This window comes from Eptatretus burgeri, chromosome 17 (genome assembly GCF_056783735.1).
Source record: "Eptatretus burgeri isolate ZD-2024b chromosome 17, Ebu_testis_v1, whole genome shotgun sequence".
NCBI lineage: Eukaryota > Metazoa > Chordata > Myxini > Myxiniformes > Myxinidae > Eptatretus > Eptatretus burgeri.
In genome coordinates, this window is record NC_140977.1 from 27,838,585 (window position 1) to 27,865,466 (window position 26,882).

Consider the following 26,882-nt stretch of genomic DNA (forward strand, 5'->3'; position numbering starts at 1 on the left):
TATGTAAAAAATACCCTGCGCAGACAGTAACCATTTCCGATTTTGGAAATTCCTCCCAGAAAAAAAAGTTATGACGTCAAAATATCTCCGCTAATGGAAATCGCCGAAAAAGTTATCTCTGAAACTCGGCAAGCTTTTTGAATTCTGTTTGCGGGAATCGAACAGGGCATTAGCAGAGATGAATTACCGCACATATGATACATCACTGTGACGTCATATCAATTTTCATGACGTCATTCCTATTTTTTGACATTTTTTTGTTTCACAACCCAGAGTTTTCATCGGATCTTCGTGAAACTTGCCATGTATATGCAGAAAGCCCACGCGGAGGCAGTAACCATCTCCGATTCTGGAAATTCTTCCGAGAAAAAAGTTGACGTCATAATATCGCCGCTAATGGAAATCGCCTATACCATTATCTCCGAAACTGAGCAAGCTGTTTGAATTTTGTTTGTGGGAATCAAGCCGGGCATTAGCACAGATAATTTATCGCAAACCTGATACATCACAATGACGTCATATTCGTTTTTATGACGTCATCATTAAGAGGACGAGGATCTCACCTCATTTGAGCTTGTTTTTTTTTAATAACCAAACCGCTTGTTTGTGCAGATGAAACAGTCTTCCGATGGGATCTGTTCGTGGCATTGTGAAATCATTTGGGCTGAGCTTGGGTCAGGAAGCTATAGGAACCCCTCCATGCTAGTGGTGGGGTAGGGGGTGGCTGGCGGGGTGCGAGGGGGGGAATAAATTGCTTTTCCCCCTCCATCCTGGTCATGCCAAACATAATGTGCAATTTCAATGGACGGTGCAGGTATGACGTGAAACCCAAACCTAAGAGTTTCCGGATTACAGGAGATGTCTCGGTGTGCTGTTAATAAACATCCGTCGTGGGATGAAACGTTTCATGATTGCGCAGTGAAACACAATGACGACGCATTGTCGTCCTGCTCTGTGCGAAGCTGTGCTGGGTGCAGGCACGCGGGGCTAAAGCCGAGAACTTGTGCAATGCAAGGGACCGACGGTTTGCTTGACTTGAGCATCCTGCTGTTTCGGTCCTTTCTCAAGGAATCCTGTTCTGTACATGACGTCACAGCTGGGCAGGTCCCGTCATTGTTTGCTCGGACAGGGGAAAAGTATCCAATGCAGCCACGGCGGTTAAAAGTCCATCCTGCAGCAACACCGGGCCATCAAATGATCAATTCCCATGAACATTCACCTGCGACAGGTAACACCTCGACATATATATATATATATATATATATATATATATATATATATATATATATATATATATATATATATATATATATATATATATATATATATGTATGTATGTATATCCCTGAATCCATTATGTACATGGAATTTGCCTTTATCTCTGAAGTCAATTTCGTGGGAAATATGTCACGTGACCGAGCGAGTCACCTGTGCGACGAAGACTCCACGTTCAAATCGGACGTTCGACCCATCAAGTCTATGTCGTATCTAAAAAAAACATCCATTGATTATATTCATTTAACCTGGCAAATGTGTCCTTGTCAATTGAATCGATCGGTTTATCTACTTAAACTAGTACCGTGTACAGGTGCACACACTATATTTTAATTAATTATTATTGACGTCCACATTACTTCCCTCGTTAATAGGTTGGTAGTGATCGGGCGGCTCCAGAAGATATGGTGTTCATCCAAAGGACGTAGTAAGGACGTACTAACTACACTTGCACAGGAATACCATTATAATTTTTTTTTTACCTCTACCCGACTGTAAGATAGGACAGCATGTCCAAATTCGACCCCAAACACCGACGTACTCCACGATGCAGCGCCCCCTGCTTGCACTCAATCAGACGTTCCCATATCTGCTTTGTACCTAAATATCCATGCAATTTATATGAATTACTACACCCATGTATATCCCGACGTCCTCATCCTATATACCCAAGTGATATGTGTCCAGTCCAAGCTCATGCTCTGTAGGTAGAAAATAAAAACTTTCCTGGAGCTCAGTATTCAGCAGTCATTCGGACATTCACAGCAAATGGCGAAGGGGAGTAACAGGTAAGGGAGAAGTCAATCAAACCGAAGGATAAAAGCTGTGGGCGGATATTTTCCAGACAAAAATGTCTCGGGATAATGCGAATGGAGATAAGAATGCACACGAGGAATATTTTAAACTGATTTAGGATGTTCAACAAAAGGATTGTGAGCGATGGGGGAGTGAATGGCAGGAGGGGTTGGGGGATGGAGGAGTGAATGGCAGGAGGGGTTGGGGGATGGGGGAGTGAATGGCAGGAGGGGTTGGGAGATGGGGGAGTGAATGGCAGGAGGGGTTGGGGGATGGAGGAGTGAATGGCAGGATGGATTGGCAGATGGGGGAGTGAATGGAAGGAGGGGTTGGGGGTGGAGGAGTGATTTGCAGGAGGGGTTGTTGCATTTGGGAGTGAATGGCAGGAGGGGTTGTGGGATGGAGGAGTGAATGGAAGGAGGGGTTGGGGGTGGAGGAGTGATTTGCAGGAGGGGTTGTTGCATTTGGGAGTGAATGGCAGGAGGGGTTGTGGGATGGGGGAGTGAATGGCAGGAGGGGTTGGGGGATGAAGAGTGCATTGCAGGAGGGGTTGGGGGTGGAGGAGTGAATTGCAGGAGGGGTTGGGGCATTGGGGAGTGAATGGCAGGAGGGGTTGGGGGTGGAGGAGAGAATTGCAGGAGGGGTTGGGGCATTGGGGAGTGAATGGCAGGAGGGGTTGGGGGATGGAGGAGTGAATGGCTGGAGGGGTTGGGGTGGAGGAGTGAATTGTAGGAGGGATTGGGAGATGGGGGAGTGAATGGCAGGAGGGGTTGGGGGATGGAGGAGTGAATGGCTGGAGGGGTTGGGGTGGAGGAGTGAATTGTAGGAGGGATTGGGAGATGGAGGAGTGAATTGCAGGAGGGGTTGGGGGATGGAGGAGTGAATTGCAGGATATCTCAAAGGTTCACGGGCGTTCAAGAAGTTCTCCAAACGAGACAAGAGCCCAAGAAATGCTCCAGTCTTATTTTATACATGGGATGTCCGTGATTATTCAGAGAAAAATTTCCTAATCATTTCTACTTTAGCCTGGAATATGAAAAATAAATTCATGGACCGTTGTAAGCATTGATCCAAACTCGTTGACCTAATGCTTAGAGGGTCAACTCTTGCGTCTGGGTGGTCGGAGATTGGAACCCCGGCCGTGTCATCCCAAAGACTTAAAAAGTGGTGCTTGCTGCTTCCTTGCTTGATGCTTAGAATTACAACCATAGGTTGGCGACCATTGCTTAATGAGCCGAATGGCCTCCTGTGTTGAAGTTCCTAGTCGTAGAACTTGATCATTATGAACGACCCTCATCGCACACTCACTCGATATGGGTTTGGTTTACATGGGATCCTACGAGAGGTTGTCGTCCTGCTCGTGCTCCACAGACACAATACCGAATCATGTATAAGCACACGCCGTCCCTTTTTCTTTGCATCGATGCCGAATAAGCCGGCTACTTCGTCTGCTGGCACACTTGTGGGCATTAACGTTCAGAGGATGGAAATTCGGGTCACTTTGTACCCTCTCCCCCCCACACTCCGCATGTGTGTTTCCTTGTTGCGATGTACTGGGTGTGCCTACCCGTCGCTTTGCTCATTAATTTAATCAAGACAGCATGTTGTAATTCACATGCGCTCTTTGTTCTCTTCCAAGTGCCCTTCTAGTTATTAAAAAAATAAATTATTATTATTATTACATATTTCAATAATTACTAATCTGAAATAATTCATAAGTTTGTGTCTAATGTAACCCTTTGTGGTGTGTTGAGTTTTGTGCTCAATATTTTTTTTTTATGTCGCTTTGGTGATATTTACTGGTGCGGGTCATCAGAGATTTTTAGTCAATGAGATATTTGGTGACGAGAACTGATTATTTTTAAGTCTCGCTTTATTGGTGGAGGGTGATGAGAACACCTGTCGAAGTGAGACGAAAAACTTCGGATGTATGCAAATTCTGGGACCAGTTGTCGGGATTTGTTGCGGAGATGGTTGATCCAGTGGCTCAGATGGAACACCACGTTGTGGAGTTGCAAGAGACCAATATCGGGCACACATGCGGCAACTTGGCGTCTTTGCAGGTAACCTGGAGATTAAGGCAATTTGCGAGATGTACAATTTGACAGTCAATGTTTACTTCAAAAACGAACAACATTTCGCTGTGCAACCGATCGTCATAACAGGAGTCAATGAAACGTCGGTGTCTGTGCTACACAGTGGTATCCTGAACATTACAATATTTAATGATTCAATGGGTGAGAATCAATGGCAACGGTAGGGAAGATATCCATGGATGCAGATGAACCTGTCAATAAAAATTATAGTCATTCAATGAATAAAACAAGAAAGGATAACATATCGTTGGAAGAGATGGCGGAAGAAAATACAGAAGGGTTTTCCTTTAAGTAAATAATCTACATGAGAGCGAAGTCGATGGCGTGCCATCGCAAATACTCACACTTACAATCCAAAGTAAAGTTTAAAAATTGCAAACAGTTCCACCAGGAATGACCTGATGTAAATTTTGAGTTAAAAAAACAAATCTTGTTTGAACCCCTGTGACCTTAAGTCCCCACCCCCGGGGCATGAACCGGAGGTGAAATGCAAAAAATTGGTAAATATTTAGTGTGCCCCCCCCTCCAATGTTCATTGAATATACAAAGTTTCATTGTATATTTTTAAAAAAAAAAGTGCCAGTAATTGCGAGTGAAATGTTATATTTCGATTTTCGTGTCGTGTTTGCGGTCATCATCGTCAGTGATCGACAGAAAAAATTTCTTCAAATTATTTTGTCGTGAATAGTTCTCAAATTTCAAATTACCTTATTCAAAGCATCGAGCCCAGTGTTTCTCAAGGTGGGGCACACGCCTCACCGGTGGGGCGTGGCAATATTTTGGTGGGGCATAAGGATTCAGAATTAATGAATCAATATATGATCGCTTTCATAGCTTTGCCTTTTAAATACAAATGTAGTATATATACTGTAGTGTTTCCAATCATGGTGGGGCGTACGATTATTTTGAAAATCAAAGTGGGGCGTGGGCCAAAAAAGGTTGAGAAACACTGATCTAGCCCCATTGATTTTTCAACCGGTGACTGTTATTTCGTATATATATATATATAATAATAATATATGGAATTAACCCACAAACAACTACCACCACAGCCACGACAACAACAACAGCAACAACTAGAACGGACGCTCGTTTTTAGTCCTATCACTCAATGGCGAAGAATCACTGAAAAACATTATCGGATCCAGATCTTCACCGAAATCTAATCACTGTGTCCTTGTCACACACCCAATCTGTCCACCTAATTTCGTCAGAATCCGTCCACAACCTATTGAGATATCCTACTCACAGACGGACAGACAGACAGACAGTCAGACAGAGGTGAAAACATATCCTCGTCCACCTTCGGTGGCGGAGGTACCTCCGTGTTATAAAAGATCCTCAGTGAGATTCATCAATGAATATCTTAGCTGAGGGTTATTGGAGATGAAAACAAGACGATTTGTGTTGCACAGTGTTCAAATATATAATTGAATTGAAATAAAAGTTTTAAAAGTTGAGGAACAAAAAATAAAAAGCAAACCTTTTTCGGAAGTTTACTGCCGTTGATGCAGCATCTTTTACACCAACTTATTTAACACGTTAAAAGTAGTTCTTCCCTCCTATTTTGTGTCCTTTATGACATCTCTAGGAATGAACGAAACCCATTGGAATTACACTTTGGAATTAAACACGGAGGCATGAGCGGTTCTTCGTCTTAATTTTTGACGGACGGATGGACGGAAGGACGGAAGGACATACCCAAATAGTGAAGCGGCTTCATTACTTTAAAATGACCTTACTCAACTCCATGCGCTCGGTACGACATTCCGTACAATTTGCCAAACTCAGAACCAAATTTCTGCAAAACTGCAAGTTTGTGTTTCGATTCGTGTTCTACAATGTTCAAAAGATAACACAAAATTGATATTAAGTAGTTCTCTGGTCATATAGACTTCACAGACAGAGTGAACCGATTGCTTAACCCTACTTTGCGCTACGTACACGGGGTAAAAATGTGCCCAGAGCCCCAAATTTTTATAAATCAATATCACTGATGATGATGAAGGCTTGTGGAAGCTTGTGCACAGATGATATGAAGAAACCTTTACATGGATTACGAATACTTTAAGGAACAAGTAAAGTGCAGAATATGTGAGATTCGAACCTGGCATCATGAAGCTTGCTGCTCTGTCGGAAATTTATGTTCAGCATGGAATGGAACCAAACTACAGGACAACGACATGAAGCTCGTTTTGAAAAGTGATCCAAAGTGATAATTCAGTATCGTGGAGGTCAATTCGAATGTTAAAGGATTCATTGACCTGATGATCCACTGACCCTGAAATAACCTACCACCCAGGTGTGTGCCCCTCCAGTGCGTTAATCCTTAGAATGGCTTGATTATATGAATGAATACAGCGGTTGTACTTCATTAAAATCTGCACCAAAGGTGAGGTTGGACCAAGTTTTCATCAGGATCAGTCGATTTGGCCAAATTTCTACACAATGCCATCGATTTCACACCGTGTCAGACCACGACTCCGGGGATTTTAATCCGGGCCGTTCAATATTCGCTCAGATGAACTGAGATCCTGTGATTGTGATGGAAATGGAGGGTCTTGGACCATGTCACGCTCCTTAAAACGATTAAAGGACGTTTGTGGCGGGCTGGATTGATTAATCATTCCGAAGGAAGTAACCATTGCTATGAGGATTCTTGGGCGGGATTGTCGGGTTGACCTGATGGATCAGGAATTTTTCAGTAATCAGATGAACATCGAGCTGTTTCCAAATATTCACCCAAGCTCTTGATCCCGAGTCTATCTTATTATTCCTTACATACCTTGAGACAATAATTAAGGAGCCATCTATTTATTACGTACGCACGGTTGTGGGGTTAGGGTTGTGGTGGGGCGTGAGGACGAAATTCAGAAAAAAATTGGGGGTGATAGGAGAGAAATATGGGTAATTGTGGAAAGAGTGGAGAGAGAGCAAAAGAGAGAAGGGAAAGGAGGTTTGGAAGGAAAGGGTCAGGAATATAATGAAAAAAATGTGAGGGTGGGAGGCTCAAAATTTCATCACATTGTAGATATCCCCGAAAGACTTTTCTCTTCCATTAAACTTTTGCTTAAACTTATCCATTTCTGTTTGTCTCTTCTAATTCCAGAGTGACCATGCCCAATTGTGCAAGAGTTCACCGCTTCCCCCCATATTCCATCTCCAGACAATGACGTTCACCGAAAGAGGTGCAGTACTCAGTTTTTGGGTCACCGAAATAGGTGACCCTTATTGTCAGTAATTCTGTCTGTTTGTTCGTTTGTCATCAGCATAATTGGTAGTAAACGTGAGCCGATTTTGATCAAACTCGGGTGGTAGGTACATCTTATGACCTCGTGCTTTGGAAATTGTGATGGTTGCTAGGGACGCTTTGGTTCCTTAGCAACAGCCGAAAAACCTTCAAAATCGGTACCGTTCACGCGAAATCAATTCTGAAAGCCATTATCCCACGTAGGCTTATGAAATTTGGCATGCATCATCTACAGGTGATGCTCTACCAAATATATTCCGGTTTTTGTGACATATGGAATAGTTTATCCACACGCCCCCCTACAAATGGGGTGTGCTCGAAAATTGGCGAAAATTGAAGGCCCCCTCGCGACCAGGTGAGTGCATCGATCCGAATAAAACTTTGCAGGTTCATAGCACGCAACGAGTGCTACAACTTTGCCTCAGGACATATTGACCGATATTGCTTAGGTCAAGGGTCAAAGGGCAAAAATCGATAAATGCGAGAGCTGGCGGTGCCTTCGCGCCAAATGCTACTCCTCCTAGGGTTATGGTCAGATGGTTATGAAAATTCACACTAATCATCTGGAATGCATTGTGCACAAACAATCGAGCCGGATTTTCGATTTATATCTTTGTTCACCCATAGCACCCTCTCGAACTTTGGGGATTTCCGATATCAAACGACATTTTCGGGGCTTTTCATTCAAATTGATACCGAGTAGTTATCAGTCGATGGAAATCGATGAGATTTGGTATGCGTAATCTTAAGGTGATTCTCTATCCGCCATATGACATCCATTATTTCTATTTTTTCTATATCTTATAGCTTCCAAATGTTGACCCTCTCAACTTGGGTGTCCGAGGGCCATTGAGCATTCCTGCTGAAAATTCAAAGTACACTAGCTCCAAGACGGTTGAACCAAATCGAATGAATTTTTACATGCTTATAGACCGTAATGAGTACTACAACTTTGCTCATTTACATAATGACCTATCTCGAGTAGGTCAGGGGTCAAAGGTCAATAAGTGCATTTTTCGGGCGAAATTACCATTCAAGGCACCCTTGCTCCTACATGGAATAACCGATATGAATGAAAGTTCATAGGTACAGAGTTTTCAATGGGTACTACAACTTTGCTTCAGGACATATTGACCTATCTTGGCTAGGTCAGGGGTCAAAGGTCAATGAGTGCATTGTTCAGGCAAAATGACCATTCAAAGCCCCCTTGCTCATACACGGGTTAACCGATTTGATTACAATTTCGTAAGTACTTAGTACTAGGTTAACTCAGATCAGGGGTCAAAGGTCATCGGATGATCGGCGACCCATGGCCGCCTACCGGCTTGTCACTCCTTTTTCTTGTTTGTTTGTCTGGGCAATATCTCAGCCATCCTTTGACCTAAGATGCTGAAATTTGGGCAAAATAGTGAACAAGTGCTTTGGCAAAAACGATATTTTGTTTATTAATCAATTAATTGATCAATTATATTAGTATTATCGATTTAGTAATTACTCATCTCTATTATAATACCAAGCTTGCATACTAAAAACTCGGCTCGCCGTCACACGATCCCTATGAAACTGCTGTGGCACTTAGCGGACATGCCGACAATGTTTGGGAAGTCTTGGCGTTCCATAGTACCACTTGCATTTTGCACAATGCGTATTTTTGTCATTCCCCGTGTACGATCTGTCGTCTGCTCCCAGCTATGTTGTACTGCTATCCCGTGCATGTGCACGGGTATCGCTAGTTTATTATATTTCTCATCTGGGCAATGTCTCAGGCACACTTTGAGGTGGGAAGCTGATATTTGGACACAGCAGTGACCAATTGATTTGGCTATAAAAGGGTAATTTTGATTTATTGATTAAATCAATTAATCGATTTGTTATTTAATTTTCAAAAAGTTACAGATTCGGATGAAACAGTGGTGGTTTAGGTATGCCATTAGCCAATTGATTAAGAAATTAATTGTTTTATGATTATTATTTATTTATTGTAATTATGTAATTATTGAACGCCGCTCCCTCCCAATGATGTCTCCATGTGCTGCACAGCAGTATCGCTGGGTGCCGAAGGAGCCCCGGCAATGTTGCGCGCTGGAAGATATGTCATTTTATTTATTTATTTGGCATGGGGGCATTGTGCTTTGAATGTAGATCTACTTGTTACCTTCGCCACCGAAGCTGAAGGAGGGTATATTTTCACCCCTCTCCATCTGTTTGTCTCTGTCTGTGTGCAGGATATCTCAAAAAGTTGTGGACTGATCCGGATGAGATTTTGGTGAAGATCCGGATCTGGATACTAGAATTTTTAGAAGTGATTCTTCAGATCGATGTTAATTTGGGTGTCCAGTCTCCTGGCATTACTTGGTAGTTGTTAAAGACCCCACGGTGTCCTCACACCATGGGCAAATTCCAAATTCCTTCCCTAACCACTGCTGGGAAGGTAAAGGCAAGCCACTCAGTATAAGCCTTGCCAAGAAACTGCTTCAGCAGTACCGATGTTCTGTAACGGAGTATGGGACATCAGAACCGGAGAATATTAAGGGTGGTGATAGTATGGTACATCAAAGAATACCTTGGTGGTGATAAAATGGGTGTCAGATGATACAGACTCAGTTCAGCTGGCAACCAACCCAGTTCACGTAAGACTTGTGTCAATACCTGTAACCTGGCCTGCTGGCCTAGTGGGACCGAACCAAGGCCTACAGGCCTCTGTATGAGTCCTAGGAGGTACTGGATGAAGCTTCAGACATGGCTGGTGTGGATGATGCAGGGGAAGGGGGGGACAGGAAGTGGGGGTGGGGGTGGGGTGGTCTCCTGAGCTACTGGAGGGGGGTTTGGATCCCACTACCGAGCCAATTAATCTTTGGGGCAGCAGGAGAGATATTTGATGAATGTGCTTAAGTCTAAGCTGTCTTGTTCTGGGTTGTCCTTGATGTGGGTGTATCTGAGTTAAATGCTACCAGGTGAGGAAGTGTCAGTGAGGAACACCGCTTATTCTAGCACACAGTACTTTTCAGGGGATACGATGGCAAGCTGGAGCAGAGGTTTACAGTTAGTCATTTTGTGTGCACGATGTACACATATAGATTTTATTTTGTAGAATCATCTTCATGTATTTGTTGAATGTGATTGTGGCATACTTTTGTCTTGTCTGCATTGTCTTTGTCTGAATTTCACCATGCAGAAACTAAAAGATAAGTAACGCAAACCAATGGGAGTTACAGCTGTTGTTGCAATAGCTTGAACCAGTTGCTGAGAAAGTGTTAAATGAAATGGTTACTGGGTCGTGACATCTGAAGTGTCAACCATTGTTTCGCAGCATTGGATAAATGGCTCATTTGCAACTTTGAGAGCGAAGTGCACTTGGGAATTCTTTCATCATTGGTTCTTGCTGCTGAATTAACAGCGGCAATGACTGTTTTCAGCCCAACCAAGTAAATAATTGACGTGCAAGCATTAGGTACAGATTTGTCGATATCGATTTGTGGAAGCCCTCTACTGCCCGTTTTAACAATGGCAGGACAACACCCAGATGAGCGACAAGAGATGCAGGGGAGGGGATGTTATGGATTGAAGGACGTTGGTGATTATGGATGGAGAACCCATGCCCTTGTTGTGTTTTTTGATTGGTTGATATGCCTGCAAAGGACAGGCTCCACAAACCATCTAAACCTGTGGTGGTGCAGGAGACGACAGTCATGAGGAGCTGCAACATGGAGCAAGGGGCATTTGAACAGACCAACGACTCAATCTGCCATAGTCACATCCGTCATCGAAGGTGGACGTAGGTCATGTTTTCACCCCTGTCTGGGTGACCGAGCCAATGTCTATGGTATTTGTGTGAGCAAATGTCATTGTGGAAGTAATATCTAACATTTGTGTGACTAATGTGGAACATTAAATCTCAGTGTGTGTCAGTATGTCAGTCGGTGTGTGTGTCTCCTCCATAACTCCAAAACTATGAAACCTATCAACCTGAAACTTTGCATGCACACTAGGTGCACTCCAAGGGAGTGCATGGATGAAAACTGGGTGGTTGCGCTAATTAAAACACCCCTTTTGACGATATAATTAATGGGCTTTTTAAATTATCCTTGATGAAGGCTCATCCTTGGTCATCTTGCTTTCCCCCTCTTCCCCACCCCCTCCGAGCTCCCCCACCCCTACTTGCTCCTCCTTCCCTCCTCTTTCTCCCTCCCTCTTTCTCCCCTCCCCCCTTAATAGCACACTCAGCAAAGTGACAGGTTGTATTTGCTTGTAGCTAAATACATGTACGTAGTATCTAGATATGCAAGTCATCTGCTGTTTGTCTGTCTGTGTCGGTGAGCAGGATATCTCAAAAAGTTATGGACGGATGCGTACAAATTTGGTGGGCAGGTTGGGTGCTGCGTGACAAGGACGAGTTGATTAGATTTTGGTGAAGATTCGGATCCGGATATGATAATTTTTTAAGTGATTCTTCACCATTGAGAGATAGAGCTAAACTCATACATAGCACAATATCTCAAAAAGTTGTGGACGGATTCTAACGAAACTTGGTGGACATGTTAAATGTGTGACAAGGAAGAATTGATTCGATTTTGTTGAAGATGCGAATTCGTATCTGGATACGAGAATTATTTAATTTTAAAGTGATTCTTCACCATTGAGAGATAGGACCAAAAACGATGTAGTACTGCATAGCATGGTATTTGAAAAATGTATTTGGCCCGATATGTTCTCGTGGATCAGGCATTATTACGTGGCGGAGGAGTGCGCCCTCTCGAGTGCCCTTCTTGTTTCTGACTGTTATGGCCTTCGTCTATCTGTCTGGTTCAACCATTCTCTCTAGTCCTTAAAACTGACAGCGAAGAGCCATCTCAATTGTCATTCCCTTTAACTATCCATGAAATATTCTGTCCATTCTGTTGGTGGTTGTCATTCATATCCATATCTGCTAACTCATGATGTCAACCGTCCTTGTCATTCAGCCTTTTCATAAGCCTTAATATCTCGATTAAAAAAAAAATTCCTTCCTGTTGATGATAGTCATGCCATTGTGGGACTTCTGCTGCGATGTAACTGCATCCCAAGTGGCTGGCATTTCTGGACTAATAGTGATGCAACCATCAGGATGAAGCAATTTAAGGTAGGATTGTAATGCACTTTATTTGCTATAAAGACATCGAGGCTCATGGAAAAGCAGAAAAACAGCAGGCAATGGAGAAAAGGGAAAACAGTGGGCCAAACAAACAGACTTAGGAAGACATTTCCACAAACAAGACAAGAGGGACATGAGAGGATGAAAGTGAGTGTGGAGATTCTACCTGGGTAAGAAGGAAAGGGTTTCAGGCAGAATGCGGCTGACCTGGTGAGGCACAGGCAAGGTGTAGAGGGGGGAGAGCAGTCGCAGCAAACCCACAATATAGCTGGTAATATTGATGGCAAGGCCATCAACCCGCCTAAATTAAAAAAGAAGCAGACCCTGAAATATCATCCTGCCTTGAGTTTCCAATGACACTGAGGACCTTCGACTCCAGAGCCTAAAGAGAAGCAAGTTGGGAAGCAGAGAAGCAAGAAGGTCCACAGTGGGAAATCATATTTCATCACACTCTGGATAAATGCTCGGGATACTCTTGTAAGCTGTGGATGGCAAAAGAAAGGAGAAATGATCTGCTCAAGATTGGTTACAGCTGACGAGGCCCAGGAGTTCCAGAGACTGTCCTTCACCCACATGCTTTCAACAGAAATAAATTGGGTGAACTGACTCCTCCAAATCCCCCCAATTTGTCCCTCCCCTTATCAAAATGAGAAGATAAATGCCCAAATATATTTCTGGGATGGAGGGACAAAAAGAGAATTGGGGACTTTCTCTGGGAAAAAAAAAGATACATCAACCTCTCGAAAAGTTTCCCTTCCTGACAATACACCTGCTCACACCTTTAGAGTAGCTTGCACATTTCGCTTTCCTTCTTATCCGCCTTATTCTCCTGACCAACTTCCTCTGACATCTCACCGTTGCCAAATATAATAAACACCTCCTCTGGGGCAATGTCCATGGGTCATATGATTCAGTCAATGATGACTATTTGAAGCTACTGGACTTGCTTCATGGAACATTTCACTGCAGCGAGTCAAAGAAATTGGAAGAAGAAAATGAAAATAGCCGAGCAAGTATTTGGAAGTCCCGGGGGGGGGGGGGTATTGTCTCATTCACGGTGAGGCCAATAAAAATTTATAGCGATATTGAAATAGAGCATCAGGTAGTTGGAAACCTTGATTCTGTGATATCACTTCTTCTTCGTCTTCCTTTAACAGCCACAATTATTCCCACATTCTTGGGGGTTTGGCGGGGGAGTTTTTGGCCCAATCCTTTCACGAACTGGTTGGCCAGGCCTGACGTTAAACGAAATAGTTAGGGTCGGGATTCGGAATTTGTTTATGGTTCTGGCAATAACTCACCGACTCTTTGCAAAGGACACCATGGGGTCTTTGACGTCGACCATCCGAGGGACAACGTCCATCCGAGGGACAGCACATGCATTAATGAATCACCCTGCCTGTGAAACACTGGGATAACAGTTTTTGCTTGGTCGGTATTCAAACTCAGGCTAGACAGCCGAGAGGAGAGCGTGCGTACGTGATCTCGGCTCGAAGCCATCCTGCAAGCCCATTCAGTATATCACCATTCAAGTTTATTACCCTCATAATTTACTTTGTTACTTTGAGCTGTTAAACCTCAAATTATCCTTTACAATGACTGGGGTTTGTATGTAGTTTGGAAAGATTTCCACTGTTGCCAATCGATTCATTCTGCAGAAGTTTTACTCCTTGAAAGTTAGGTGGAGTGCTTTTACATGATTATACTGAGCAGATGTAATGACCAGATTGTCGGTTTTCAATGCAGGCTTGAGGATGAGTCATTCTTAAAACTTTCAACTGATATGTTTTACCCTCCTTGACATCACTCTTCTCTGAGTCTACATCTTGTCTCTAAACAACAACAACTACTACAATGGATCAGATCTGAAGTTCTGATGGTTGAACAAGCAAGAAAGTGGTGGTAAAAATCAAGGCTGGCCATAGAAGCAGGTGATATGCATAGGTAACAATAAAATGCACAGGTGATAACCGAAAGCTATGATGTATAAGCAAAGTAAAAATCGGACTACGCATCCTGAAGCTCACCTGAACCAGGAGCAATCGTCACTCAGACCCCCCCCCCCCCACAGACTCCTTTAGACCCTGATTTTATTAATGCCATGAACAAACTTTGTTGCATCACGGGTGATCAAAGTTGTCATGAAGTTTCATCGAAACGGTGTGTGTGTAGTTTCGGAGAAGAGAAAATGCATATTTTGGGAGGTCAAATCCCCCCCTCCCCCGTAGACATCCTTAATGAGCACAGATTTTGATGCGGTCAATACACCTTCGTTAAGCATCAGGTATAAAGCTTGTGACCAAGTTTCATCAACATCGTATGTTTGCTTCTTGCGATAATGATTGAAGTGTTTATGGACTCACTGACTGATTTACGGACGCTGCTTGATCACATAAGCTCACCGGACTAAAGTCCAAGTGAGTCCAGGTGAGCTAACCGGACTAAAGTCCAGGTGAGCTAATAATGTTTGGCACTTGTCTGAGAACCAAAACTTTTTCAAAGCAACTTGCTTTACTTCACGGTGGAGAGGGGCGAGGTGGTTGAAGGCGAAATGGGTCGGAGAGAAATAGGGCAGGTACAGGGAGGGACAGACATCACAGGTGTTTTACTTTTTGTTTTTAAAGACGAAGAAGTTTTCTTCTTTTTTTTAAAAGAAGTTTTCTATCCAACTCTAATGTAACCCCATCTACTGTTTTTATTGCCACTACCTTTGCAGGGAGACCATTCCATGCATTTACTTTACCCTCAGGGTGAACGACCCTTGCCTTATTACCGTCGTAACCCTCCTCGTCCTTACTCTGAAACTGTAGCCCCTGGTTCAATCACTGTCCAGTCTGCTGAAGATCTCTCCTGCACTTTGTCTCTACCCTTCATTATCCTAAACATCTCAATGAAACCTCCTTGTAATCGCCTCCTTTCTAATGTAAAAAGTCCTTTCTTCTGCCTTCACTTCCATATATCTTTTTCTTGCGAGCCTGGAATTTTTAGCTGAGACCAGTTCAAGACATAATATTTACCTCCACCACCGAAGGAGAAGGGGTAATGCTTTCACCCATTTTTGTCTGTTTGTCTGTCTGTCTGTCCATCTGTGTGTAGGATATCTCAAAAAGTTGTGGACAGGTTCGGATGAAACTTGGTGGACAAGTTGGGTGTGTGACGAGGAAGAATTGATTCGATTCTTGGTGAATATCCGAATGTGGATCTGGATACGAGAATTATTTCATTTTTAAAGTGATTCTTCACCGTCGACAGATACGGGCAAAAAGGATATACTGCTGTATAGCATGATATTTCAAAAATGTATTTGGCCCGATATGTTCTCGTGGATCAGGTGTTACGTGGCGGAGGTGTGCGCCCTACCGAGTGCCCTTCCATTTTGCTCTGTTTTCATGTGGTAGCCACTTTCACGACATTACTTTTGAACGTTTGCACATTCTATCTCGAAGACGAGCAAAAGGTGTTTCCTGGCTTGTGCTCTGTCAAGGTAAAAATATGAAACCATTAAACAATGGCTAAATCTGCCTTGCCCAGGTAACCATTTCAATTTTATCCTCACTTGCAATGTTTTTGTTACAAAAGAAAAAGAAAGGCCACTGGTTGCCATCCTTCGGAGACGGACACTTTCTCGAACAAATTGAGCTGTTTAACCCAAACAGGATTTGTGAGCCTTTCAAGCAAGCCCTAAAATCTAGAAAGTATTACCAGGTATTATTTATGCGGCTGCTACTTATCACTGAGAGCTTTCTCTCGAGTCGACAGGTCAGTCTGGATTAAGCTCAATGAGTCGCTTCCTACCCTTTGCATCAAGTGTACATTCAGTGGTGGCTTGTTTGTGGACAGGGGCTTGCTTCCCTTTTTAACTCACATAGTTGCATCATGACCTTCCGCACGGTTCCTCCAAAGTTCTTTTCAAGGAGGGAATCATTATTTTGCATTTTCTTTTTTGTGTTGGCATTTCTCGAGCTGGCAAAACGACTGAGAGGTATGCACATTTTCCTCTCAGCTAAATAGTTTGGGTTCGAATCCGTACCCAGCTATACTAAACTGCCCTCCTTGTGTTTCATAGGCAGGGTGATTCATCAATGTGTGTGCCATCCCTATGATGCACGTTAAATGATATATCACATCTGCCTCCGTTAGTTGATCGATGTTAAAGATCCCATGGTGTCCTTCTTGATGAGAAGGCGAGCCATCAGCAGCATCATGGCCAAATTCCAAAATTCCCGTGTTAACTACTTAGTTGAATGTCGGGCACGGCCAGCCGATTTGTGAAAAACTTGGCCCAAAAATATTCTCCGGCCAACCCCACAAGAACGTGGGAATAATTGTGGCCATTAAAGGAAGAGGAAGAATTAGAAGTCCGGCATTTCTGAGGCTGCTCTGCAAAACAAGTACAGGTTGTTGTTACCCGACAGGTTGTTACCTGACGTGCGTGCGAAGCGAAAAGTATGGTGAGGCAATTGGTTCACTTGATCTGTCTGTCTACAAACATCAGTTTATGATGAAGGAACAGATTGATTGTATTACGTGTAACGTGCTCAATAAGGTGTTGTAAAAGACGTTGCGTCAACTGTGGTAACTTCTGAAAAAAGTTTTTTTTTCTACAACCAATAAAATCCTTATTTTACTTCAATTTAATTATACGAGTGGGCCCGTTGGTCAGATGGTCTTCACAGCCTTGGGGATCTTTTGGGACTTTTGGGTCTTCTGTGTCCTCTGGGACTTTTGGGTTTTCTGGGTGCTCAGGGACTTTTGGGTCCTCAGGACCTTTTGAGACTTTTGGGCCCTCGGGAACTTTTTGAGAGTTTTGGGTCCTCCAGAAATTTTTGGGACTTTTGGGTCCTTGGGAGCTTTTGGGTCCTCAGGAACTTTTTGGACTTTTGGGTCTTTGGGAGCTTTTGAGTCCTCGGGAACTTTTTGGGACTCTTTGGGTCTTCAGGATCTTGGGGGTCCTAAAGGGTCTTCAAAGTTCGAAGGGGTCTCAGAGGTCTAAAGGGTCAAAAAGTACATACCAATCGTGCATACTTTATGAACAGACGTATGTAATAAATAGACAAAAATTATGACACACACACACACACATCTATTTATAGTAGACACTTGAACATTGCAGAACACAAGTCACCTTTTTGGAATTTTCAAAACCCTTCCGTTTCGCAGGACTTCGCCAAAATATTATAGCATTTTATGTCAGCTCGACCAATCAAATTTGCTACTCACAAACCCCACCCATGTCCTTGCTTCTCAAGACTGCACAGAGTAAGGTGTTCCATGAACTCTCCAGTTGTTTAGTTGTTGCTGTTGTTTTTTTTAACCATCATCATCATTCCCACCTTCTTGTGGGATTTTACAGGGAATGTTTGACCCAAGTGTTTCATGAACCAGCCGACCCAGCGTGCAGTTCAACTATAAGTAGGTTAGAGCAGAAATTTGTATTTTGTTCATGGTGCCAGTGATAGCTTGCCGACTCTTCACAGAGGACACTGTGGAATCTTTGACGTCCACCAACGAATGCCTGCAGACAGGACACCCAGTTTAACGTCCATCCAGGGGACGATGCACGTCGAGGTTCGAACCCAGGTTGAACAGCTTAGAGGTGAGTGTACATACCTCTAGGCCATCCTACACAGCTTAGAGGTGAGTATGCATACCTCCAGGCCATCCTACACAGCTTAGAGGTGAGTATGCATACCTCTAGGCCATCCTACACAGCTTAGAGGTGAGTATGCATACCTCTAGGCCATCCTACACAGCTTAGAGGTGAGTATGCATACCTCCAGGCCATCCTACACAGCTTAGAGGTGAGTGTACATACCTCCAGGCCATCCTACACAGCTTAGAGGTGAGTGTGCATACCTCTAGGCCATCCTACACAGCTTAGAGGTGAGTGTACATACCTCTAGGCCATCCTACACAGCTTAGAGGTGAGTATGCATACCTCCAGGCCATCCTACACAGCTTAGAGGTGAGTGTGCATACCTCTAGGCCATCCTACACAGCTTAGAGGTGAGTGTGCATACCTCCAGGCCATCCTACACAGCTTAGAGGTGAGTGTGCATACCTCTAGGCCATCCTACACAGCTTAGAGGTGAGTGTGCATACCTCCAGGCCATCCTACACAGCTTAGAGGTGAGTGTGCATACCTCTAGGCCATCCTACACAGCTTAGAGGTGAGTATGCATACCTCTAGGCCATCCTACACAGCTTAGAGGTGAGTATGCATACCTCCAGACCATCCTACACAGCTTAGAGGTGAGTGTGCATACCTCTAGGCCATCCTACACAGCTTAGAGATGAGTGTGCATACCTCCAGGCCATCCTACACAGATTAGAGGTGAGTGTGCATTCCTCTCGGGCCTAGGGTCAAGGCCATCCTGCAGCCCCTGAACATATGGAGTACAAAATGAAACCCTTTATATAGAATCTTGTCCTGGAATATTGTAAGATTCACATCAAGCTTTCAAATAAATGTTTTAAAAGTTTTGTATCAGTCAAACAATTATTTCTGGGTAATTCGTAAAAGCTTTGTTATATTATAATTCATCCAAGCTGTATAAAAGAATGATCTCCACCTAGGGTTTGTGCAGGGCTGGCAGGATGGCCTCCAGGTATGCACACTCACCTCTTAGCTGTCGAGCCTGAGGTTCGATTCCCGACACAGCTATACACTGTCACCCTGGTGTTTTGCATGCACGGTGAGGCATCAATATGTGCACCGTTGATGGGAAGGACGTTAAACTGGAGGATACCTCTACCAGAACCATGCGGTGGTCTATGGTATAAAGATCACATGATGTTTATGGTGAAGGGTTGGTGAGTTGCGGCGATATCCTGCCTGGCCAGATTCAAAATTATGTCCACGATCCTGAAGACAAGTGGAATGACGACCCAGTCGAATTGCACTTACCCTTATGTAACAATGAATTTCATTGTTGGACTCCACGACCTTATGGCGCTGGAATATGTCAGGAGGATGGAAGGTTTGTCTTTGAGGAAGCCAGGTTTTTATTGACATGACAGCTTGACTTCCTGAAGATGAGAATTCAAATCCTTATTACTGCTCAATCATCCGGATTTGAACGCACAACATCTGCGATGTAGGTGTACAGTGTCCTCACAAATTGTCACTATGTACTTGAATTATAGATGCCAACGTCATTTGATAATGGTGCCTCTCAACGGACAGAACACGAGCTCTTTTACTCACTCAGCACATGCTTGTGGATCCAAATGGAAATATTTGTTGAACAGAAACTCAACTCGAGTTCCTCTATTTATGTTGTTTTTTAAAGATTATAATCTTTTTCAAAAATACCAACCGAACCACTTGGCCGAATAGTCATAAAATTGTTCAATCGGCTATCTTATGTAAAACTGATTGGCCACCGTTTATCGTAAATAAACTTTCAATTGAACCGCACAGTAATCAGTTCGGAAGTGCACAAGTCAACCGCTGATTGCCTGCTTTTCTCCGCAAACAATCAAGGTGTCTTTAGCCTGGTGTTGGCTGAACATCTGATGAGGTCTTGAGTTTGAGCCCCTGTGATGCCGTTACTTAATCACCAGGTGGGGTTGACTCAGCCTGTCATCCTTCTGAGGTCGGCAAGATGAGTACCAGATTACTGGGAGCAGGGTGCACTGCATCACTCCCAGCAATGATGCAACCAGCAGCCACAGGCTGCAGGGTCGGATTTAGGCATGGGCAAGCTGGGCAGTTGCCCAGGGGGCCTCCACAACCAGGGGGCCTCCACATATTTCATGAAAAAAAAATTGTAAGGAAAAATGTATTTGTGAGTGCCTGAATGGTAGTTGGTAGTTAGTGTAACAGATATAAGATATTCATCTTATCTCATTCTCTATTTTATATAGAAGTTCAGATTCTTTGTTCTTGAAAAATATACTTTGTGGATGACTGTAAATATGTCTTGTCACCTTTTTAGTATTCCTATTCTAACCTACAGGAGGCATCGGATCGACGGTGTGGCCGCGCTCCTCGACGTCACCGCAAGCGCGCAACCACTCGCCGCACCCGGGGAGAACGGAGCGACACAATCCACCACCTCGTCTCAATTCGTGAAAATGAAGTGTGCATTTCCAGAAAACAAATGCACAAAGATGCACACCGAACTGTCAATGTCATTGTGAACACGAACAGGTGGCGAAACTGAAATGGAAGCAAAGCATTCAAACATCAGTTTACCCGCGGGGTTTGCAGAGTATGTGCTGGATTCCGAGCACAGCAAGCAGCAAGGAGCAGCAGTGCTCCCCAAGCAATCTTCATGTCTGTGGGGAAAAAAGGGGGGGAAAATAACAACTCCATGTATGCGTGATGTGGTTTTGGCAGAACAACACAATGGCAAACCAGCTGAAGATAAGGGGCTGATGAAAGGAGCGAATGAAGCGAGATGTCGCGCTGCGCGTCGCAGTGAGTAAATGTGTTCAATGCCAAAAGTATTATTTGATCGCCACAACTTGTTAATTCCTGTGGCTTCATTAAAGTGTTGTTAAGGGAAAGGGAATTTCCATGTCAAGTAGACTTGTCGGCACTTCGGCGACTCTTGTTGCTTCCGATCGATGTGACTGATGGAGCATTGATTATGTATGGTTCTGGGATCACAGATGTGCATGATTGTGTTGTTAATAAAATTACTCAGGTGTAATTGTTATGGTACGAGTGAATTTAGGTGTATTTCGTTGAATTAATATGTGGATACAGTGGCACATGAACAGCAACGAACTGTACAATGGCAAGTCAGGTGTGCTTCTAGTCATGATTGGGTGGGTCTTAGAATTCTCCTGAAACTCCAGAGCCCCCTATCCCAGAGGGAATTGCAGACATCGCATCCTTCACATCTTGCAGATAAGCAGAAGGAAGAGAAAGCTTGAGAGAGAAAGAGCAGAGAGAGGAAGAGAGAGAGAGAGAGAGAGAGAGAGAGAGAGAGAGAGAGAGAGAGAGAGAGAGAGAGAGAGAGAGAAAGAGCAGAGAGAGGAAGAGAGAGAGAGAGAGAGAGAGAGCGCGGGAGAGAGCGAGAGACCAGAGAGAGACCAGAGAGAGACCAGAGAGAGACCAGAAACGGCGAGAGGAAGATAGATAGATAGATAGATTGATAGATAGATAGATAGATAGATAGATAGATAGAGAAAGAGAGAGAGAGAGAGAGTTGTTGAGAGAGAGAGAGAGAGAGAGAGAGAGAGAGAGAGAGAGAGAGAGAGAGAGAGAGAGAGAGAGAGAGAGAGAGAGAGAGAGAGAGAGAGAGAGAGTTGTTCAGAGAGAGAGAGAGAGTTGTTCAGAGAGAGAGAGAGAGTTGTTCAGAGAGAGAGAGAGAGAGAGAGAGAGAGAGAGTTGTTCAGAGAGAGAGAGAGAGAGAGAGAGAGAGTTGTTCAGAGAGAGAGAGAGAGAGAGAGAGAGAGAGAGAGTTGTTCAGAGAGAGAGAGAGAGAGAGTTGTTCAGAGAGAGAGAGAGAGAGAGAGAGAGAGAGAGAGAGAGAGAGAGAGAGAGAGAGAGAGAGAGAGACAGAGAGAGAAGGAGAGAGGGAGAGAGAGAGAGAGAGAGAGAGAGAGAGAGAGAGAGAGAGAGAGAGAGAGAGAGAGAGAGAGAGAGAGAGAGACAGACAGACAGACAGACAGACAGACAGACAGACAGAGACAGAGAGAGAAGGAGAGAGGAGACCGGGCATAGCAGAACAGATTAGTTGTGAGAAGAGAATGGACTGAGCTGGGTTTAACCAGACGGAGCGGCCACAGTCGTGGTGAGTGAGCCTGCACTGGGATGTGGAGGCATGACCTGAGGAGAATAGCCTAGTGGTTGCATCCCTGGTGGTTACAATCGTACTACGTCAGTACCTGTGCATTGCTCGAGCAGCCATTGGCAGGGTAGTTTCCACATGGCATTGTGGTTTCTGCGACAATTGGTAGGAATACAAAGCTTTCAGTAGTCTTTGAAGGCCAAGCACGAAAGGCAAAACAACCAATTCGCTGCTTGTAACTGATCCATCCTGCCATGAAGGGTTTGTTTAGATATCGTGAGACTCCTCTCTTCTTGCTGGTCACATGGCTCAGAAATATACATCATGAGGTTTTAACCTTGTCCATCTCATCATCATCGTCAATTGTTCATACGTCTCTGTTCATTTTTCATCCTTGGTTTGATGCCGTTTCTGCCAGGCTTTATAACCCCAAGGCTATTAAAGAACTGCCCAATTCTCCAACCGCTTCGAACGCCAGCTACCGCACTGGTTGTAGAGTTTCCATAAGAACTTCGGTTGTTGGATGGGAAAACCTGAAGGAGCCTGTTGTACCTGGTATAAAATGAAGTGCGGTGTGTAAAGGGGGTAAGGTAGCTTTAATCCTGCTCGGTTGATTGGTTAAATATGTTGTAATGATCAGCATTGGAGCACTTGAGTCTTGATTCAATTGGCCATCTTATCCGCTCAGTGATATGGGCCGGTTAAGGGCCTCGTGCATGGCTGCGGTTTCGTGCTGGGACGCAGTTTCCTTTCGCCATCCCGTTGGGGTATGGCTTGGGCATTCTGCACGCCCCTTGGATGGTCTCAATCTTCCCTTCACGTGACGATATTAATTTGGTGAATTACTTGTATGGACGCAGGATTCCCACCAAATGATCATGTGATGTGACATGTGATCCCTGCAGAAATGTAAAATTAAGACCCAGCTACAATTAAGAAAAGGATGCCAGTATTGGGGAGAGGGGTTGTGGTTCCACCTGGACTCCAGGTGCAAGTCCAAATAAAGTGTCTGCACGGGTCATGTCTCATGGGGGTTATCACGTCATGGTAATTATCTCCAGAGGAAGATGCAAGTGTTTCTGTCCAACTTATATCATTGACAATTGATCCAACGGGAGATAAGGGTTTGGTTCAAGGAGAAAAATGAATAAATCAGAAAATATACAATCTAAGATAAATATTTAAATATACCGAGTAACCCCCCCCCCTCCTCTTTAGTCTCTTTGCCCCTGTCTCACCACATTATCCACCTCTCTATATCCATGCAGTAAATTTACTTGTTTCTTTACTTGTGTTGTTTAAAGAACTGTACATTTTTCATTTCGTTTTTCTTCATGAGCGAAAAAAATAATGAATGATGCATCGAGAAAGATGGAACATACTCCAAGCTTCCTTCAGTTTCATTTCTTTTAAGACCGTCCCTGCGCAGCATGAGATGGAGCTTTGCAATCACTGATGTGTGTATCTGTGTCTGTCTGAGTTGAAATGTTTTTACAATTTGAGCTTTTGTTATCACATTTTCAACAAAGCTTTATTATGAGAATATGGAGAAGAAAACTTAATAATTCGGTCAAAAAGGTCAAAGGTTACTGTCACGTAAAATCGTCAGTTTTCAACCGATTGACAAAAATTTAAAATTATATTTTGAGCTTTTATCACATTTTCAACAAAGCTTTATTATGAGAATATGGAGAAGAAAAATTAATACTTCGGTCAAAAAGGTCAAAGGTGACTGTCACGTAAAATCGTCAGTTTTCAACCGATTGACAAAAATTTTAAATTATATTTTGAGCTTTTATCACATTTTCAACAAAGCTTTATTATGAGAATATGGAGAAGAAAAATTAATACTTCGGTCAAAAAGGTCAAAGGTGACTGTCACGTAAAATCGTCAGTTTTTCAACCGATTGACCTGAAAATTTTCAATTATAATTTGAGCTTTTATCACATTTTCAACAAAGCTTTATTATGAGAATATGGAGAAGAAAAATTAATAATTCGGTCAAAAAGGTTAAAGGCTACTGTCACGTAAAATCGTCAGTTTTCAACCGATTGACAAAAATTTTAAATTATATTTTGAGCTTTTATCACATTTTCAACAAAGCTTTATTATGAGAATATGGAGAAGAAAAATTAATACTTCGGTCAAAAAGGTCAAAGGTTACTGTCACGTAAAATCGTCAGTTTTCAACCGATTGACAAAAATTTTAAATTATATTTTGAGCTTTTATCACATTTTCAACAAAGCTTTATTATGAGAATATGGAGAAGAAAAATTAATACTTCGGTCAAAAAGGTCAAAGGTGACTGTCACGTAAAATCGTCAGTTTTTCAACCGATTGACAAAATATTTTTAATTATAATTTGAGCTTTTATCACATTTTCAACAAAGCTTTATTATGAGAATATGGAGAAGAAAAATTAATTATTCGGTTAAAAAGGTCAAAGGCTACTGTCACGTAAAATCGTCAGTTTTCAACCGATTGACAAAATTTTTAAATTATAATTTGAGCTTTTATCACATTTTCAACAAAGCTTTATTCTGAGAATATGGAGAAGAAAAATTAGATAATTCGGTCAAAAAGGTCAAAGGTGACTGTCACGTAAAATCGTCAGTTTTCAACCGATTGACCTGAAAATTTTCAATTATAATTTGTGCTTTTATCACATTTTAACAAAGCTTTATTATGAGAATATGGAGAAGAAAAATTAATAATTCGGTCAAAAAGGTCAAAGGTCAGCGTCACATAAAATTGTCAATTTTCATCCAATTGACCTGAAATTTTAATTATCATTTGAGTTTTTATCACATTTTCAACAAAGCTTTATTATGAGAATACGGAGAAGAAAAATTACTTAATTGGTCAAAAGGTCAAAGGTACCGTTTTTCATACGGAAGAAGAAGAAGTATGAATAGAAAGCAGATGGGCTTTACATTTTCAGATGCTATCAAGTTTCCCTCTTGTTATACTTCTGTCCATTACGTGTGAAGACGAAGTACTTCACCTTGCGCAGGTATTCGTTTCACCTCCCAAAAGGTATTTTATCAAATGATCTGTCAGTATAGAACCTTTGTCAACAATTGAATGAGTCAGCAACTCACTAGAAACAGTAATGTGATGGCCAATGTTTGTATAATTTTTTTTTTTTTTTGGAATAATTTCATTAAAAGAATGAAAGTGTTAAGTGCAAACATTTTAAAACGTCATTTATATGAGCCTTCATGGAATCTTGCTCTCTGATTTTTAAAATTAAATATAAGCTATGTTAGGATTTGACTTCTGAGAGTCCAGCAAGTTATGGACTTATATCCAACAATGCTGAGACCCATGGAGTTTCTTAATTAACACCTCAATCATGGAAGTGTACTGTATATATGTTGAGGAATCGACAGGCTTGCTAGTTGTAATCAATCACTAATATGTACCGTACCCTTGACAACAGCGTCGGTGATGCCACGGCAGTTCCAGGACAAGAGTCGTGTTTTGGTAATTTTCCCAACAGTCAATCAGGCCAGGAATTTGTAATTTGTTCAGAGAGCCGGAGATAACTCACCTCACCTTCACGATACACACCATAGGATATTTAACGCTCACCAACGACCAGTGCTGACAGACGAATACTCAAGATGAACATCCATCGGGATGGCACACACATTGATGCCTCACTCTGCATGTGAGACACCAGGGTGAGTTTATAGTTGTCACGATTCCACGTCCGGCTAGACAGCTCAGAGGCGAGTGTGGGATGGACGGATGGACAGACAGGCCCCAAAATATAAGCCCCCAACCAGGTTGACCTCCCGTTGGGGGCTTATGAAGGAAGAATCGAAATCTATGACTTGGCCCTGAAATATGCCACTGGGTTTTGCAATATGGAAGATGATGATAAAATAGATATTGCAATGAGGAAAAAAACATCACTCACGTTATTCATTTAATGCATTTTATCCATTGGAAATTGATTTCACGGTGAACCTGAACATTCGTTGAACGATATTATATTTCTGAACTGGTTAAAGTATGTTCTTTATTGGCCAAAAAGAGTTGTAGATTCCAGAGCACAACATAACGGTGCCATTCTGTCGGGAATGTATTTGCAATTTTTTTTTTCTAGTTTGAAAAGTTAGTAATACCCAGAGCCAAATATGGTGTCAATATCCCATCTCTCTCTACTCGAGGTATTGGTTCTTCGTCGCATGACGAATGGACATGTCTCCATTTAGTAACTATAAACACCCGCTCCCTACTGGAGCAACGGGGGGGAGGGGAGGTGGGGGAGGGTTTTGGGGGTCATGTGTATGTATACGTGCCAAGTCTTGGCTAAAGTCTTTCACAAACCGACTGGCGAGGCCTGACGTTCGACTAAGGTTAGGGCAGGAATTTGTCATTTGTTCAGGATGCCGCCGATAACATGTCTACTCTTCTTAAAGTCCACCAACGCCAATTTATCGTCCATCCGAGGAATAGCACATACATTGATGAATCACCCTGCCTGTGACACACTGTGGGATGACAGTTTATAGCTGGGGACCCTTATGAATTGGATTATGCATTAAATAGAAGTCACAATTGGGTTGTAATGGTGTC

At 42.9% G+C, this 26,882-nt stretch overlaps 1 long non-coding RNA gene across 1 annotated transcript in view; it reads right to left on the reverse strand.

Annotated features, from left to right (window-relative positions):
• Positions 1 to 26,882, reverse strand: part of LOC147009624 (uncharacterized) — a 133,877-nt gene that overhangs the window by 13,396 nt on the left and 93,599 nt on the right. Inside the window, exon 2 of the long non-coding RNA XR_015052793.1 lies at positions 20,748 to 20,830. This is a non-coding gene — a long non-coding RNA (uncharacterized LOC147009624). The remainder of the gene's footprint in view (positions 1 to 20,747; positions 20,831 to 26,882) is intronic.